We start from the raw sequence: 16,808 nt of genomic DNA on the forward strand, positions 1-16,808 counted from the left end.
TATCTTTATAAGTGCTTTAGCATCCTGAGTGGAACATTAACTGGATATAGTGTGATGAATGGTGAATAAGTGTGTGGATACTACGTAGAGCATTTTCAAAGGGAACATTTATGTTTAACTGACGTTAAAACGTGTCCAGGGCCAAAAGAACAATACTGTTACCAGTGGTGGGTCCGAATAAGGATCTGTAGGTGGACCTGTGCAACTGAAAGTGGTACCAACTGGAGAGGACATATATAGGGGCGGAAAAAGAAAAGCTGCTTTAAAATAACCTGCAATTAACCTGGCAACTTGCTGAAGGGTGGTATATGTTATAGTCAAAGTCTTGCATTGTCTGCATATTCCCATCCATATTTTCTTGGATGAACTGATGGAGTCTGTACATGTACAGTGGCTGCAATATCCCTTACCAACTTTCTACGCTGTTCAGCTGAAAATGTAATTTGATGTAAGTATGAATGTATGTAATGTAGAATTTCGTAGAGTAGAGTGGCATAAGAGTAGAGTGGTGTAGAGTGGCATAGAAAAGAGTGGCATAGAAAAGAGTGGCATAGAAGAGAGTGTCATAGAAGAGAGTGTCATAGAAGAGAGTGGCATAGACGAGAGTGGCATAGACGAGAGTGGCATAGACGAGAGTGGCATAGACGAGAGTGGCATAGAAGAGAGTGGCATAGAAGAGAGTGGCATAGAAGAGAGTGGCATAGAAGAGAGTGGCATAGAAGTGAGTGGAATTGAGTGGAGTGGAATTGAGTGGAGTGGAATAGAGTGGAGTGGAATAGAGTGGAGTGGAATAGAGTGGAGTGGAATAGAGTGGAGTGGAATAGAGTGGAGTGGAATAGAGTGGAGTGGAATAGAGTGGAGTGGAATAGAGTGGAGTGGAATAGAGTGGAGTGGAATAGAGTGGAGTGGAATAGAGTGGAGCAGAGTTGCGTAAAAAGGAGAAGAGTGGCATAGAATGGACCAGGGTGGCATAAACTGGAGCAGAGTGGCATAAACTGGAGCAGAGTGGCGTAAAATGGAGCAGAGTGGCGTAAAATGGAGCAGAGTGGCGTAAAATGGAGCAGAGTGGCGTAAAATGGAGCAGAGTGGCGTAAAATGGAGCAGAGTGGCCTAAAATAGAGCAGAGTGGCGTAAAATAGAGCAGAGTGGCGTAAAATAGAGCAGAGTGGCGTAAAATAGAGCAGAGTGGAGGGTCGAAAAGTGGAGCATCGTAGAGAGGTGAAGAGTAGAGTTGAGTAGCATAGGGTAAAGTGGCGTAGAGTAGGGCGACGTCACGCAGAGTGGCGTTAATCCATGCTCTACAGTGGCGTGGTGTAGAGTGTAGTGGTAGCCCACTGCCAAATACAGATAACTCATTTTCAATTGAAAGTACCTTTACATTTGGACTGACATACAGTTTTACGGAAATAACTATACACCACACAAACAATAATGTGTGAAAATCGGAATCACCTAATGTATTGATTTCTTTTGATCGTATTAAAATATTTGTTTCTGCCACACTTCCGAATTACAAAAAATTTGCTTTATTTGTGCTTTCCTAATTCTGATATATTCTGAAGTATGTGTACAGTTCAATTACTGGCATATAAATGTTATGTGCTGGAAAAATTAACATCCTACAGCTTTTCCTAGGATAAACCCTTGCACTTTGCAGTCAGAGAAAGAAAAGTAAACACCAGTCTCCCTTTGAAAAAGGAGCCTAACATTTGACCTCTGTCTTTGAATGCACAGCAAATGTGAGAAGATAGAAACAAAATGTAAAGGCCTTTTTATTGCACGTTCACTTCTGAACTCCAGTATGATTGTTTTGATGGTGATTCAGCACCACCCACTCCCCTTCTTTGAGCTCTTGTGGCATGGGCGTGAAATTGAGGAAGAGGATTGTTTAAGTTATGCTATTAGTGAAGAGCACTAGCCAAAATAAACAAGCTTGTAAACAGAACATTGCTCCTCACAGGCATGTAATATTAGTGGCAAAGATAAGTAGAGTCAGTCAAGCAGAAAGACTGGAGTCATGACAGGTCTTCCAAAGAGTGCCTCAAAAAAAAAGGGAGGGGTACCCAGAAAGCACACCCTTGTGAAGGAATGCAAGGAGCCAGTCACACAGGTGGTAAACATGCTATGCTCTATGGGAGGGACAAAGACATGCTGGACAGCCTAAATCAAATAAAGCCAGCAAATAGAAAGAAAGCAAATGTGAGTTGATAAACACAAATTCAGCGGTATGCAATGGACGGAATGCATTCCTAGGAAAGTATTCAGCATGTCCCCAATATGTCTTTGCAACCAGACAGCTGTGCTAACTGGTAGGCTCCGATCAAAAAAGGAGAAGGAAAGAAATGAAAGGGGATTTTTAAACTGAGAAAATTGAAAACTAATTAATTGGCCCACCGGGCCCTCTCTTTTTCAGAAGGATGTGCATGTGATCCGTTGAAAAGCCATCACACATAGCAAAACATGGCTGAACAGGGCGGACCCACTGCCTCAAGCACAATCTTCCACCACCAGGGTATGTCAGAAGGAATACCCACCAGCAAGATCCTTGCCTCCTAGTATGGTAATCTGTGAATATTCATGTAGCAAAATACCGCTCTGCAGGTTTTAACAAAGCACAGCAGCAATCCATCATTAAAGACCTTTGACTTGAAAATATGCTTTTCACAATAAATGACGTCAAGTGCCTTTGTCGCAACTTTAACTATTCAGGAATATGGTCTTTGTCACTGGCGTGTTGTATACTCCGCTCAGGCTACTGAGCATAAACTTCCCTGCAAAGCAGCTGTCAGGCATACAGTCATGAAACTGCAAATAGATACACAATTATATTCAGTATAACCCTTTCTATGGGGTCCTAACAAAAAAGTTCAGAGCAAATGTTCTACCCCTAGGATCTTTCTAAGGGGGTAACCTATATGAAAACCCTTTCCTACTACGGTAATCTGTGAGCTTCTATGACAGAGAGCATTGGGCAACACTTTAACACAGGGTAATAATGATCCATCTTTAAAAGCCTACTACTACCGTGTGGCATCTCATGTTGTGGGGATTAGAATGTTAGTGTTCCCATGACATCACTAGCTGATGTCATGGATTGTTGAGCTTAACTAGGTTCTGAAAACCACCAGTTATGAACTGATGGCTGGCGGTTGGATGGGATCTTCCTTGTTACAATAAATCTATTATTATTCATCTACTCGGTATCCTGCTTCTCTTTCAAGATACTTCATTGGCGTAGTCGGCATTGGAACACGATGAACTGATGAACGGGAAGATCTCAACACGGGAGTCAAGCTATTGAATGGTCTCCTTTCCTCTGATCGTTGTGTGTCAAGTACACTAAGAGGAAGCCACATCAGTCACTGTTAATTTAAATTGGATCGCACCTCGATTGTTACTATCTTCGTTTGGATTGCACCTGGATTGTTAATATCGTTGTCTGTCTATTCGTGAAGAGGAGTGGCACTGAAATCGTATGGCTGTTTAGCTGTTTGCTCTCACAACGTGGAGCCCTGCGACGAGTGTTTTCTTTTCAGTGCCATACACTTCGGCAATGATACAGATGGACTTTAATGGTGCAACATTTTCATCGACGTCGTAACTGAGTTCGAGATTTTGGCTGAAAGGTATAATCTCTACATAAATTATTGATTTCAAGCCACAATTGATATTCAAAGGTAAACAAACTTTTACGTTTCAACGGACATGGTGCGGCATACCTGGATCTAGAACTTTCAAGCTGGACGTGCGTGGTGGCCATTTTGTTGACGGTTGCTTAGCAACTAAGTTTTTAACGCAATTTATCCGTTTGTGTCCGAGAGTGTTTCATTAGCCTTATAACAACTGCAATCTACATTAGTAAGTCTCTGGTAGATCATACTGTTGTGCGCATGTATAGTTTTCTTTAAAAAAAAAAAAGAGAGAAGGTGGTGAGTTAATTTAAAAAAAAAAAAAAGTAAGGGAACAAATTGTTATTACTCGTTTGATACGTAACTGACATGTATAAACCAAGTAGAATGGATTAGGGTCGTCTTTGACTCTAACAAAGGCCATTACTTTAGGTACGAGTTAATCCTGTAAATGCAAGTTGAGAGTGGTATAGGTTTAGCAATTATTTAAGGCAATAGGCATATCAATTTAATTGATTATTGTTACCTAGCACATTATCCATTCAGCCATGCAGAATGTTACTGCAGCACCTTTCTTCTTATAATCTCCTGGTGCTCCTCCAATCAAATGGAAAAAATGGAAGGTGGTGTTTGAAAGATATGCCAGGGTATGTGGTCTGTCTTTAAGTGCTGAAAGACGGTCGGCATTATTACTTCATTGTTTGGGTTCGGAGGGCCAGGATGTGTTTGACAACTTGCCAGATCTATCAGCTGAGGAAGCTAGAGGCCTAAATGATTATGACATTTGTATTAAGAAGCTGGATAAGCATTATTTGCCAAAAGTCAGCACTATCCTGGAAAGGTATCAATTTGCAAAGAGAATGCAATCCACCAATGAGTCAATTGAGGATTATATAACTCAGTTAAGGAAGCTTGCTTCTTCTTGCAAGTTCGATAATTTAACTGATTAACGCATCAGGGATCAATTCATGTTTGGGTGCAACATGGAAAAAGTTAGAGAAGAGTTATGGTTGAGGGACGAACCGTCCCTAGATGAGGTGTTGAGTGTTGCAAAACGTATAGAACACTCCTTAAAATGTGTTGCAGTGATAAAGAAAGATGCTGAAAAAGGGTCAAAGGTTGAGGTGGTAAAGATTAAATCTGAAAAAGGTGATCTAAATACTAAAACACAATCAGACAAAGTAGGGATGGAAAGGAAGTGTTATAGATGCGGGAAAATGGATCATTTGGCTAATGATAGAAAATGTCCGGCTCTCAATCAAACTTGTTCAAAGTGTAAATTAAAGGGGCATTTCACTGCTTTTTGCAAAACTAAACTTAAGACAAAGGTCAAAGAGGTAGAAATTTATCAAGGAAATGATTCTGACGACTCAATTTGTGGACAAATTGTAGTACAAGTTGAGGAAAAAACTGGTAAAAAAACAGGCCCATATGATGAAATTATGGTGGAGGGAGAAAGTACCAAGGTACTATTTGATTCCGGTGCTAAGATCACCATAGTTTCAAATGATTTTTATGTATCCAAACTTAAGGGAAAGGTTACTCTCATCAAACCTGACATCATACCGTTGGCTTATGGGGGAGAACCTATAAAGTTACATGGGTATTTCAATGGTCTAATAGAATATAAAGATCGGTTGATTGGTGGCAAAATCTATGTCTCAAAGCGTGGAGATAGCATCATTAGTTGGTTACATCAAGGGGATTTGGGAGTGTTTCTTGATCCAAATGCAGATTTTCCGATACAATTGAGGGAGAGGATCCATTCAGTTGATAAGAATGTCAATGAAACGTATGCTCATATGCTCAAATCTGAATTTCCAAATGTATTTAGGGATACCTTGGGATGTCTGGAGGGGTATAGACACAAGATACGATTAAAAGCTGATGCGATTCCTACACAATGTAAGGTGAGGAGTGTTCCACTATCAGTTAAAGAGGATATGAAAAAAGAAATAGAAAAACTGAGCAGTGGTGGGATCATTGAAGAGGTGGAAGGATCGCAATGGCTTGCTCCAGTTGTCGCAGCTCGCAAACCAAATGGTAATTTGCGTTTGTGCATTGACTTAAGACAACTGAATAAGTGTGTTGTGGTGGACAGATACCCATTACCTAATATTACAGAATTGTTAACATTACTTGATGGAGCAAAAATTTTCAGCACATTAGATTTAACCTCGGCGTATCACCAAATTGAACTTGATGAGTCGTCTCGGGATTGTACCTCGTTCATTACTCCATTTGGCACATTTAGATTTAGGAGAATGCCTTTTGGTTTGGTGTCTGCCTCCTCAGTGTTTCAAAGAGTAATGGAAAGAGTATTAAAAGATCTCCCTGGAGTGTGTGTCTATCAAGACGACATATTGGTTTTTGCTAAAGACGACAGGGAACATGACATTAGATTGAAATCTGTGTTAAAAGCTTTGAGTGAGCATAACCTCACGATCAAGGTGGAAAAATGCTCATTTAAATCTAATACCATCAATTATCTTGGTCACAGCATCTCAGGGGAGGGTGTAAAGCCCAAGTCCGAGTTGGTTGAAACCATCACAAAAATGTGTTCTCCTACCAACAAGTCTGACCTTATGAAATTTTTAGGGATGATTGAATATTATGCCAAATTTATCAAAGGGTTCGCTTTAGCAACTGTGAATATGAGAAGGTTACTACGAAAGGGTGAGGAGTACTTGTGGTCAGAGAAATGTGAGGAGGAATTTGTGGCCATAAAGGGGAAACTAGGACTAGCTCCTTCTTTGAAGAGTTTTGATCCTTCTGGTAAATCCATTTTGGTGACAGATAAGAGTGAGAAGGGGTTGGGAGCAGTTTTGAAGCAAAGTGGTAGCAATGGCATGAAAACTATTATGTTTCTGTCCAGAAGTCTTAGAGATCCGGAGACTAGGTATTCAGTTGTCGAGAGGGAAGCGTTAGCTGTGTTTTGGGCGGTTAAAAAACTCAAAAAGTTTCTGTGGGGTGTAGACTTTGAGGTCCATACGGATCATAAGCCATTAATTGAGATTTTCAGTAAGAAAGGTTTGGATCTAATATCTGGTAGGATTACCAAGTGGGTGATTGGTTTACAGGAGTATAATTTCATGATCAAGTATATTCCGGGAATTGAAAACGGTGTAGCGGATGTTCTATCGCGTTTGGTGCCCTCTGTTGGTTTGCATGAGTGTAGTCCTGACTATGAAGAGGATGATGAGATGGTTTGTGTTGTAGATCAGGTTATTATATCGGAAGATAGGTGGTTAGATGAAATACGGAAGGACTTAACCTTGTGTGAAGTTATGTCCTTGTTAAAGGCAGGGTGGTCCTCCAGTAAAAATGTTTCTGAGAATGTGAAGTGTTTTTGGGGTGTACGTAATGAATTGTCGGTAGACAAAGATTTCTTGTTTAGGGGAACAAGACTGATTCCTCCTACTTCTCTAAGAAAGGAATTGGTAGACTCAGTAAATGTGGCTCATTCAGGTCTAACTAAGTGCAAAGAAAGGTTACGCATGTCTTATTGGTGGCCAGGTATGGACAGAATGGTTGAGCGTATTATTAGAGATTGTGTGTCGTGTGCCATCAGCGACAAATCCAAGTGTACACATGAACAACCGATGGTCTTAAGGAAACGTCCAAATGGACCTTGGCAGGAAATTGCGTTGGACATAGTGGGTCCCATTCATGGGAAAGAATCTCAAACATACCTACTAGTGGTCATAGACATGTATTCTAGGTGGCCTGAGGTGTTCTTCTTGACATCTGTCAACACTGGCAATGTTATTGATTGTTTGAAGTCTTTATTTGCCAGGGAAGGTTTGCCCATTTCTATTTTATCGGATAATGGGGTTCAGTTAATTTCTAGAGAAATGGAACAGTTCTTGTCGTCCAAGGGAATTGTACATAAAACCTCTGCTCTCTATCACCCAGAAACTAATGGGATGGTAGAAAGGTTTAACAAAGTGATTAAGGAAACCATTGCTTTAGCAAAAAGTGTTGGTGCCGATTGGAAAAAAGAGGTCATTGCAAAAATTGAGGAATATAGGCTAGCTCCACACTCAACCACAGGGAAAACTCCTTTTCTACTGTTTCGGGGTAGACTTCCGAACACGTGTGTTGAACCGTATTGGGTCAATAAATATGAGTTGCTAAAAGGAAAAGATAAGGTATGTGATGGTGAAGAAATGGTGAGAGTTGAGGAAGAGAAAGGGAGAATAAGGAAGGAATATTTTGATAAGAAACATGTTGTAAAGAGGACTGTGGTACATGTGGGAGATTGGGTCATGATTAAACGTCCTGGTGGGGTTTTAGGCAGCTCAATGTCCAAGTACATGAAACCTGTCAAGGTGACTAAAATATTTAAAAATGCAATCCAAACTCATGATCATCGCATTTGGAACTTGAATAGAGTTGTAGTGTGTAAGGGAAAGTTGGAATGTGATGTGGAAATCGATTCAAAGGGAAATGATAATGATGCTTCACACAGTAATGGTGGAGTGGGTGTGAAATTGGACTGTCTTAGAAAATCCAACATGGTGGTCATGAAGCCAGGTTATTTGGCAGACTTCATTTAATGGTTATGAAGCCAGGTTATTTGGCAGACTACATTTAATTTTCTTTATTTTATTTTCAGTGTATATGTCTATATGTTATGATATTGCTTTCTGTATTTGGGGAACGGAGATGTGTGGCATCTCATGTTGTGGGGATTAGAATGTTAGTGTTCCCATGACATCACTAGCTGATGTCATGGATTGTTGAGCTTAACTAGGTTCTGAAAACCACCAGTTATGAACTGATGGCTGGCGGTTGGATGGGATCTTCCTTGTTACAATAAATCTATTATTATTCATCTACTCGGTATCCTGCTTCTCTTTCAAGATACTTCATACCGTTAACATATGCTTTTCACAAGTAAGTCAGACCTACTGCGTTTGCCATAACTTTTCATATTAAACAGACCAGGCCTCTGGCACCGGACATAACTACTCGGAATGAATCCAGCAGCCGTACAGCATTTACAACTGGCCTATCATCTTATCCAACTCAGGACTGCTGTACTGAGCACAAGCTTTTCCAATAGGCAAAACGAGCATCCCTTTGCAGCGGAAGCACCCTCACCGTCTGCCGAATCAAAAGCTTGCAGAGGAAGGTCACACGTGGTTGCAGCAAAAACTAGTACAGAACTCACACATCAAAAGGGAAAGCACAGCTTTCCCTAAAATATCCAAAACACGTTCGTGCAAATGAAGCTTGTTGTTTTTAACAAGCTCATAGACAATTAATGTTTCCCACGTTATGCAGAAGTCAGTGGGGTTATTTCGCAATATAATTAACAACTATCAAAAGTACAATCCCTGATCGTGAAGTTTGGCATCAGGGAAAGAAACAAGCAGGAACCAAAGGATTTAAGACTGACTTATCAAAACTCATAGCAAACCAAAGCAAAGTCACACGATTTAAATATGCTTTATTGAGTGGGATTTTCGGGCTCGGTTGCCATGGGTAACAGTCTTTTACTGGCAGTGGAAAGAACGAGAGGCAGAATATGCGAATATGCAGCTGAATTCAGAAGCTGACAGGAAACCAGCAAAGCTCTGCTGAAGTGGGTGGACTTGGCGCGGTGACAGTACCGACGCGGGCAGAGCGGGGGCCGCTTCTCCGAGAACAGTAAGTGAACAGCAGGGCGTGGACAGCGAAGAAGGAACCTGCCACCGCCAAGGCAGAAATGAGCACGCCTGTCAAATTACATACGTTTTCGTAATGACGTCAACGAAACGGAAGTACATGGTAATGGCTAGAAAGTCCTTTACCCTTATGTCTGCAAGCAGTGGATTCTGTGAGGGAGCAAAGGCGAATGTGGGAGAGGGCCTGAGAGTGTATGTACAATGCAGCAGGATAAGGCGTTTGAGAGCGTGGATGTGAGAGAGACTGCGCCCGTGAAACTGAGATGCATGCGCGCGCAAGGTAATAGGTGAAGGTGTGGGTTTGTTTGTGCGTGTGCTTGAATGCCAATAATTAATTGCAAGTGTGTTAAAGACATTGTGTATGCGAACTTTAGCGTTTGTTTGCACTTGTGCCCAAAGAGAGGATGTTTATGTATACAAGTCAATATCTTAACAAGTGTGTAACAGCCATTACAACCGACTTCTAAGTGAACACATTACAAAACAGGTCAGACAGTAATGCTGAAGCCGCGAGTGTTTTGAACAGGGTGGAAGGAAATACGTGCACGCAAGAGAGACCGAGAGAGGGAGAAAGCAACAGAGGGGCGTGTGTACGTGAACGAGGGGTTGCCCGAGCTAGAACAACTGCAGAACACCCCTTTCTTTTAGGGCCCTTCAAAGTGCAGCTTCAATCTTCAGTTTGGCGCTTGAAGATTTGGCTGGACTTCAAGTGGATGTTTAAGGGATTTACAACCAAGTAATGAAGGATTACAATTTTGCATTTCAATCGGTCGCACGATGTTTACATTGCATATTTACACTGCACAACGTGTTAAAGGTACTCGTTGGCTGCATAGGCATGTTTTTTAAGTATACAGAATCTGAGTAAACATTCCTCACATAGCCTTGAGGTCTTGGGGCATCATTTAGTTTTGTGCGGGAATTTGTAGGCACTCCTGAGATGTGAGCGCTTAGCAGAAATGTTAAGTTTCTATTCCAGTTACTTAGCAGGCATGTGAACCGTAACGAAAGCAATGTAGACAAGTTGAGCTCGGACCATGGTACACTGGATTGCACAAGATGCTGCTTTGGTGGGACCATGGCTCAGGTCATGGTATATATTCTTTGTTTTTTTCTTCTGTTAAGTGTAATCGTCCTTACAATCCACTCGCCCTGTTTTACCCACAACCCAAAAGCTCCAGTGAAAATAGGCATTTTTGCTCAAGCCTAATAGAGGCTTCTTTAGGAGTGAATGGACCCTTTTTGCTTCATTATCATCCTTCTTTCATGAGGTCACTTCAGGTAGTATAGTTGTGCCTTCCTATAGGCAAAGGTAAACGTGTATTTCGCCTCCAGCGCAAAGCCACCAAACACCAAGTTTAAGTGTGCATTCTTCACAAAATTGTGCTGCCATGGTAGCCCCAGACTAGTACGCGAGTCTCCTGCATGGCAGGATAGAACATGCTGGGGAGTAGGTTTTAGCAGCAATCTATGAAACTGCAACCTAAAGGAAGGGGACATTGATAGCACTACCAACATACAGCTACCAAACAAGAACAGCCACTCTAACCAATCTGCACACTATGCTAGTATCTGAGACAGCAGATGCACAATGCTCATTAGTCCCCGAGAAAGATAAAAAGTCAACTCTGGGCCACCTTTTGCCACACCTTTACTGATAAATTCAGAAATTCCTAGTTTCATAAACTCGCACCCACAGTGCCCATTTTAATCCATTTTAAAAGCGACACATGGTTAACATAAAGATATGTAGGAAGAGGAACCAAATGTGGTTTTGGTCCATCGGGATCGTAATGTGCGGCGTTCTAGTTTACATGGGACTGCACTTGGAACCACAGGTAGCAACAATGATTAAACCTATCTTTTACATCTATAGAGAAATATTTTTTTTTTTACTTGATTTTCCACACCTAGTCAGTGCCGATGTCACCCTTGCATCATCATGCATGTATTATGTGTATCCTAGTCACTTATATTTTGTATCTATGTAGAATTCAGAATTCAAGAGCTCAACACCTGTGTGTTCCTAACCACCTGTGCATGCATCACCCACACTGTACTCTTAATAGCTTACAGTTTAACAGAAAGAGCTTTTTCAAAGCTCAGGTGCATCATCCATGAAGCTTTGGGAATATAGAACCCTCTTTTATTTTTAACACACAGAATCATTAAAGATTGGAATGATGATTCAGATTATGACCTAATCTTCTGATAGGTACCCAAGCCATTAGAAAGGTGTGTATAATGGGCAGACCTCAGCTCAGGTCTGCAATACAAATGCTATCATGATCCTATCATGATCCTATCATGATAGCAGCGCTAAATTCAGGGTAGACAAGCATAGCTGCTATTTGGTATTTCATTTCACAGGGGGCACCAAAGGCCTTATGTGTAAACGTAAACTCTAGAAATTAAAAGATCATGAAAAACAGCCTGCAAGCAGGTGGTATTGAACATGGCCTAGCAGCAGGCAGCGACCCCTACCATCAACCTGCACACCTCCCCCACCAGCGCTACTACTGGATCGTCTCCTGACCATCTTCTCTGATGAGACAATACGTATTTCGCCAGAAAAAGGAGATGCACTGGAGGCAGTGAAAATCATGCAACCAGACAAAGCACTAAAGCCGAGTAGTTGGCAAGAGTTGGACATACCTATAACCTCCACTCCTAGTGCCACCTGTAAGATCCCATCACACACCCGAGTTGAAACACAAGGTGCGCCTAAGGCTCCAGTAAATTACAAGTCTAAGTCCCCTTCTGTGAGTAGTTAAATTCACTCTCTATTATTTGTTGTGTGAGCGCCACGGGTACATTTTATACCCGTCCTAAAATAATTTCACAACTGTTTGATGTCCATTTCTTTAAAGCTAATTTGATTTGCATTGATTTTAAACACCTATTGGTCCGGTCTATTGCTGGCACATAATGAGAATTCAAATCAGGAACAAATAGAGGAGGAACAATCAAATGGAAAGTCTAATTAAAAAGAGAAACAACAGAAACACGTTGCAGGTGTGTTCCTTAATAGAGGAAGAGCCAGTCAAACTCAGTGACGATGGGAAAGAAAACCTTGCTGGCAAGTCACATTCTACCACAGAATTGCACAGGGAGTCATGCTTATACTGAATATCCTGCAGCGACCTGTGTCTTCATCGTGCACAGCTTTACAGAGCATAGCATCTGGTTTCAGTTACATGTGACATCCTTCCAGTAACCAGTTAATACACTGGAGAAGGGCCCAATAGGTTTGTAGACGAACAGCCATATTCCACATCATTTTGGCAGTCCAAAACAAGTATGGCTTAAACATGCTTTTCTCTGTACTATCAGAACTATACCAGAAGATTAGATCGCTGTAAGGTAATCAAGACCAAAGGTAGTTGCAGCCTTCACCCAGTCGGCAATGAGAACATGGCTGTCCAATCCTGTGATGGTCAGCCTGCAGCTGCAGGATTACAAAGTGGGAAATTGCCATTCAGAGATGCGTTCCACCTTGCAGTGACCCGGGTGTTTTATAGTGCAACATTCTCTTTGCAGTAGTACTGATTTCTTGATGGGCCGTGTTTTTCCATCCACGCATTGTCTTCAGATAGGGTAGAAGACAAGAAGAGGTGGCCACGCCTTAATTGATTTCCAGATAACCGGAACTCTAGTTGACACTACCTCGTACCGTTTTAGGAGACAATGGCATAGAATCACTACAGACTCTTTTAAGGAAAAGTACAGGGCTCCTTCGAGATTGGAACTAGGGGATATTTAAGCATTGACAACTACCACGGGGCTTTAAGATCAGCTATAGACTGTATTGTCCCTCTAAAACAATATATAAACACGCAGAAACGGGCGATGCCCTGGTATTCACCTGAATTATGTAGCGAAGTCAACGTGTAAACAGTTGGAGAGACGTTGACATTTATCTCACAATTTGATGGAGAGAGAGAAACCTATAAAGTTGCATTAGCACTTTACCATAGAGATGTCAAATAAAGCTCGCAAAGCGTTTATTGCCTCCCAACTCAGCAGAGCTGGGAATTCTTCTAAAGAGCTTTATAAAGTTATTAAATCTTTTACTAATCCCACCGCAGCTGCCATCACTCCTCCTTCTCAAGCATTATGCGATAATATCGCTAACTACTTGGAAGAAAAAAACATTCGATTTATGACAAACTACCTGGAGCTAATGACATCATTAAAGAACCACCTTCCTCCCCCCTATAAACAATAGTAACGTTCATTCTTTGGAAACTTTTACCACCTTACAAGTAGAAGCAGTGGAGATAATGCTGAAATCTGCTAAATCTGGGCTGCCTTTTGATATTATACCAGGTAAGATTGCTGCACTGCTATCCACTACCTCTCTCGCCCCATCCATCTGCCCTATACCAAATCTTTCTCTGAGTGAGGGCCAACTTCCCCTTGATTTGAAGTCAGCTCAGGTAATCCCAATTCGCAACAAGCATTAAAAATGCAATAGGTCTCGCCTTTTATTAAGTTAAAGCCATTTGCTTTGCTACACAATACCATTAGCAAAGCAAATGGCTTTAACTTAATCAAAGGCGAGACCTATTGCATTTTCAATGCTTGTTTTTCCAAGCATTGGCCGCGTGCGCACACAACTCCTGCTTCTCGCCCTCCCCCACCACATATCGCGTCTCGCGGCTGCATCAATAAGATGTGGCCTAATGGCTAGAGCGTACGACCTCGAAGCTTGGTAACCAGGTTCGAGTCTCTGCGGCTCAACCTCTTGTGATTCTGGGCAAATCACTTCATCTCCCCATGCCTAACAAAACATGGATGTGCCCGTCTGGAACAGCTGTTGCTCGTGTAAAGCACCATGATACCTCCGGGTCGAGTTCGAGCTATATAAAACTGCAAGACAAAAAACAAGGCTCTGCGGATCTTACACGCCCTCACACATGCACTCCCTGTCACGTGCCTCAGAGGTACTCTTGTGCTCGTGGGGGATGTACTCTCTCCCCTCCATAAGTGCCTCTCTCTCCCAGAAGATTCACACACTTCCTGCTGGTTGACGAAGAGTGAGACACAAGCTCTCACGTGATAAGGTCGGGGTATAGCGCCCACCAAGCGCATCTCGGGTTTAAACAAGCATCGGCATACAAATAGAACACGGTGACCAGTACGAGGTTGTTTGCTCTCCCCCACGCCCCAGTGACACACTCTGGAGTGAGACCCTCAGTAATGACACACCCAGTAGTGATACATACAGGAGTGTCAGTGATAACCTCAGGAGAGACACACAGGACTGACATAAAATAAAACAGTTGATGGTAAAGGATGGAATGTTTATCTGAGGATCTGTAAGCTTGGCTACGGTTGGCTTCCCACAAAAGAAGTTCCTACCTCATGTTTTCCTGACCTACATTTGCTATTGCCTTCTTACTGACTATATTCGGTGTAACTGAAAGTCTCCATACCGACATAAAATGAAAATGAACATGCAGCGCATTTCTACTCAAAGGCAAATTGGCTCTGCATGCCAAAGGCCACACCTCTCCTATTAAGAGATTGAAGATGACGCTCTGGGTCATACAAAAACAACTTTGTGGCAATAAATCCTGGCCAGGTATTGTTGAGATCTTTATGGGCAAAGCACAACTCTTTAAACATTGCAATTTTACGAACCAGAAGCCAATGTAGTTTGATCAGCTCCTTGGTTACAGATTGGTATTTGGATGGATTAAGAATAAGGCAGGTTGGGAGGAGGAGCCTAGCGCGCAACCAAGATGGCCGCGTAGGTGCGAGGCTCCCGAGGACCACCACGACCTCCTGAATTAATCCTGGCTATATCCTGTCCTTGGTGAGGGGACTGCATCGGTGAACCCGAGCTGAGGCGCCATCCGTTTTTCCTTTTCGAATCGGACCCCGGACACCGGTGGGAGCACCGATTGAAGGTTGCGGCCTTCTCCGCGCTGGCCCCCCGGATTGGAGTAGTGGGGCGATCCGGGGACAAAGCGAACAACAGCGGCGGGCAGGGCTGGGCGACTCGCGTATCCCGTGCTTTCACTTTCGCTTTTGCGCTCTCCTTGCCCTCAAGCGAGGTAGGGTTGCGGAGCGGGGTGCGCTGGTGTGGCCTTGTCCAGGTGTCCGGCTGACCCGCCGGCCGTGAGTCGTCCTGCGGCCCAGTGGTCGCCCTCCCCCCCCCGGAACCCGTGAACTGGTTTACCGGCCCTTTCGAGGAGATTGGCACGACGGTGGGAGAGCAGGCATGTCCACCAAACAAGATGGCGACCGGGCGAAGGTGAAGACGACCCGCCGCGGCCCGGCGCCTCAATCCAACAGTATGGACCGCTACACCCTCCAGAAGGGATCTCCGGAGACATCGCGCGCATCCCCGGCGGGCCCGACGGAGGCATCTGCTCAACCGGTGGATCTGACCCTCCGGGACGTCATGGGCGCCATCGCAGAGATGAAGGCCTCGGTGGACCAGCGCTTCGACACCTTAGCGCAAAAGATAGACTCGGTCCTGGTGGATGTTAGCCTCGTGAGGGCTGACTTGTCCAAAACCAACGACCGGGTCGATTCCCTGGCCCACACCACGACGAGCCTCACGACGGACGTGGTGGCCCTCCAAAAGGAGGTGCGCCGGCTTGGCCAGGTGAGCGCCCTGATGGACCGGCGACTGGAGGATTCCGAGGGTCGGGCCCGGAGGAATAACGTTCGCATTGTGGGAGTGCCGGAGGGACGAGAGGCGGAGGCGGCAGATCTTTTTGTGGAAGAATTGATCCTTACCCATCTTCAGCCCCGGGGGCTGAATAAGCTTTTTGCGGTGGAACGTGCTCACCGGGTCCCTGGGGGCAGACCTAAGGCCGGTGCCCCGCCGCGGCCTCTCATTGCCCGGATTTTTAATTTTCGGGACAGAGACGCTATCCTGCAGACCTCCAGGCAACAGGGACCGGTCAAGCTTGATAACATGGATGTGCATTTCTACCCAGACTTTACTCCGGCGGTCCAAAAACTGAGATTGAGTTTTATCGGAGTTAAACGTCGCCTACGGGACCTGAATCTTAAGTACTCAATGCTTTTTCCAGCTAAGCTAAGGGTGGAGGTGGATGGGCGCACGCACTTTTTTGACCGACCCGAGGCGGCTGGGGACTGGTTGGACACTCTGCCTGGAGATCAGGGCCGAGGGGGTGGGGGGGGTGCGGTTGGCGGGGAGGGCCCGCCGGATCAGAACTGAGGGGTGAAGAATAGGCCTTGCTCTGGACAACATTCCTTTACCATTTACTGATCGTTTATGTTCCCCTCCGATGGAGGTCGTGTGGGGTCTGTTGGGGGCTTCCCTCCTCCTCTGGGGGACTAGTTAGTTTTTCATCTATGGGGCGACAGGCACACTGCACTTTGGGGGGGCTGTCTGGGCTCATGCAGGGGTGCAGGGAGGGGGGAGTTCTGTTGGGATGGGGGGGCGGGGGGGGTGTGTCGTTTATTTGCACCGCAAGGCAAGCCCTTTACTGTATTGTTGCTCTCGAGATGCTCTGTGGGGGAC

The 16,808-nt window shown here is 43.9% G+C and overlaps 2 protein-coding genes across 6 annotated transcripts in view; one reads left to right on the top strand and one right to left on the bottom strand.

The window, feature by feature from the left end:
• The window catches only part of CYP20A1 (cytochrome P450 family 20 subfamily A member 1), a 279,688-nt gene that overhangs the window by 205,657 nt on the left and 57,223 nt on the right, over positions 1 to 16,808 (bottom strand). The window lies entirely within an intron of this gene.
• The window catches only part of LOC146858183 (interferon-inducible GTPase 5-like), a 300,592-nt gene continuing 293,074 nt past the window's right edge, over positions 9,291 to 16,808 (top strand). Inside the window, exon 1 of the mRNA XM_085648950.1 lies at positions 9,291 to 9,404. The gene's annotated coding sequence lies outside the window, so the exon portion shown is untranslated. The remainder of the gene's footprint in view (positions 9,405 to 16,808) is intronic.

The sequence above is a fragment of the Triturus cristatus genome, chromosome 3_2 (genome assembly GCF_964204655.1).
Source record: "Triturus cristatus chromosome 3_2, aTriCri1.1, whole genome shotgun sequence".
Lineage (NCBI taxonomy): Eukaryota > Metazoa > Chordata > Amphibia > Caudata > Salamandridae > Triturus > Triturus cristatus.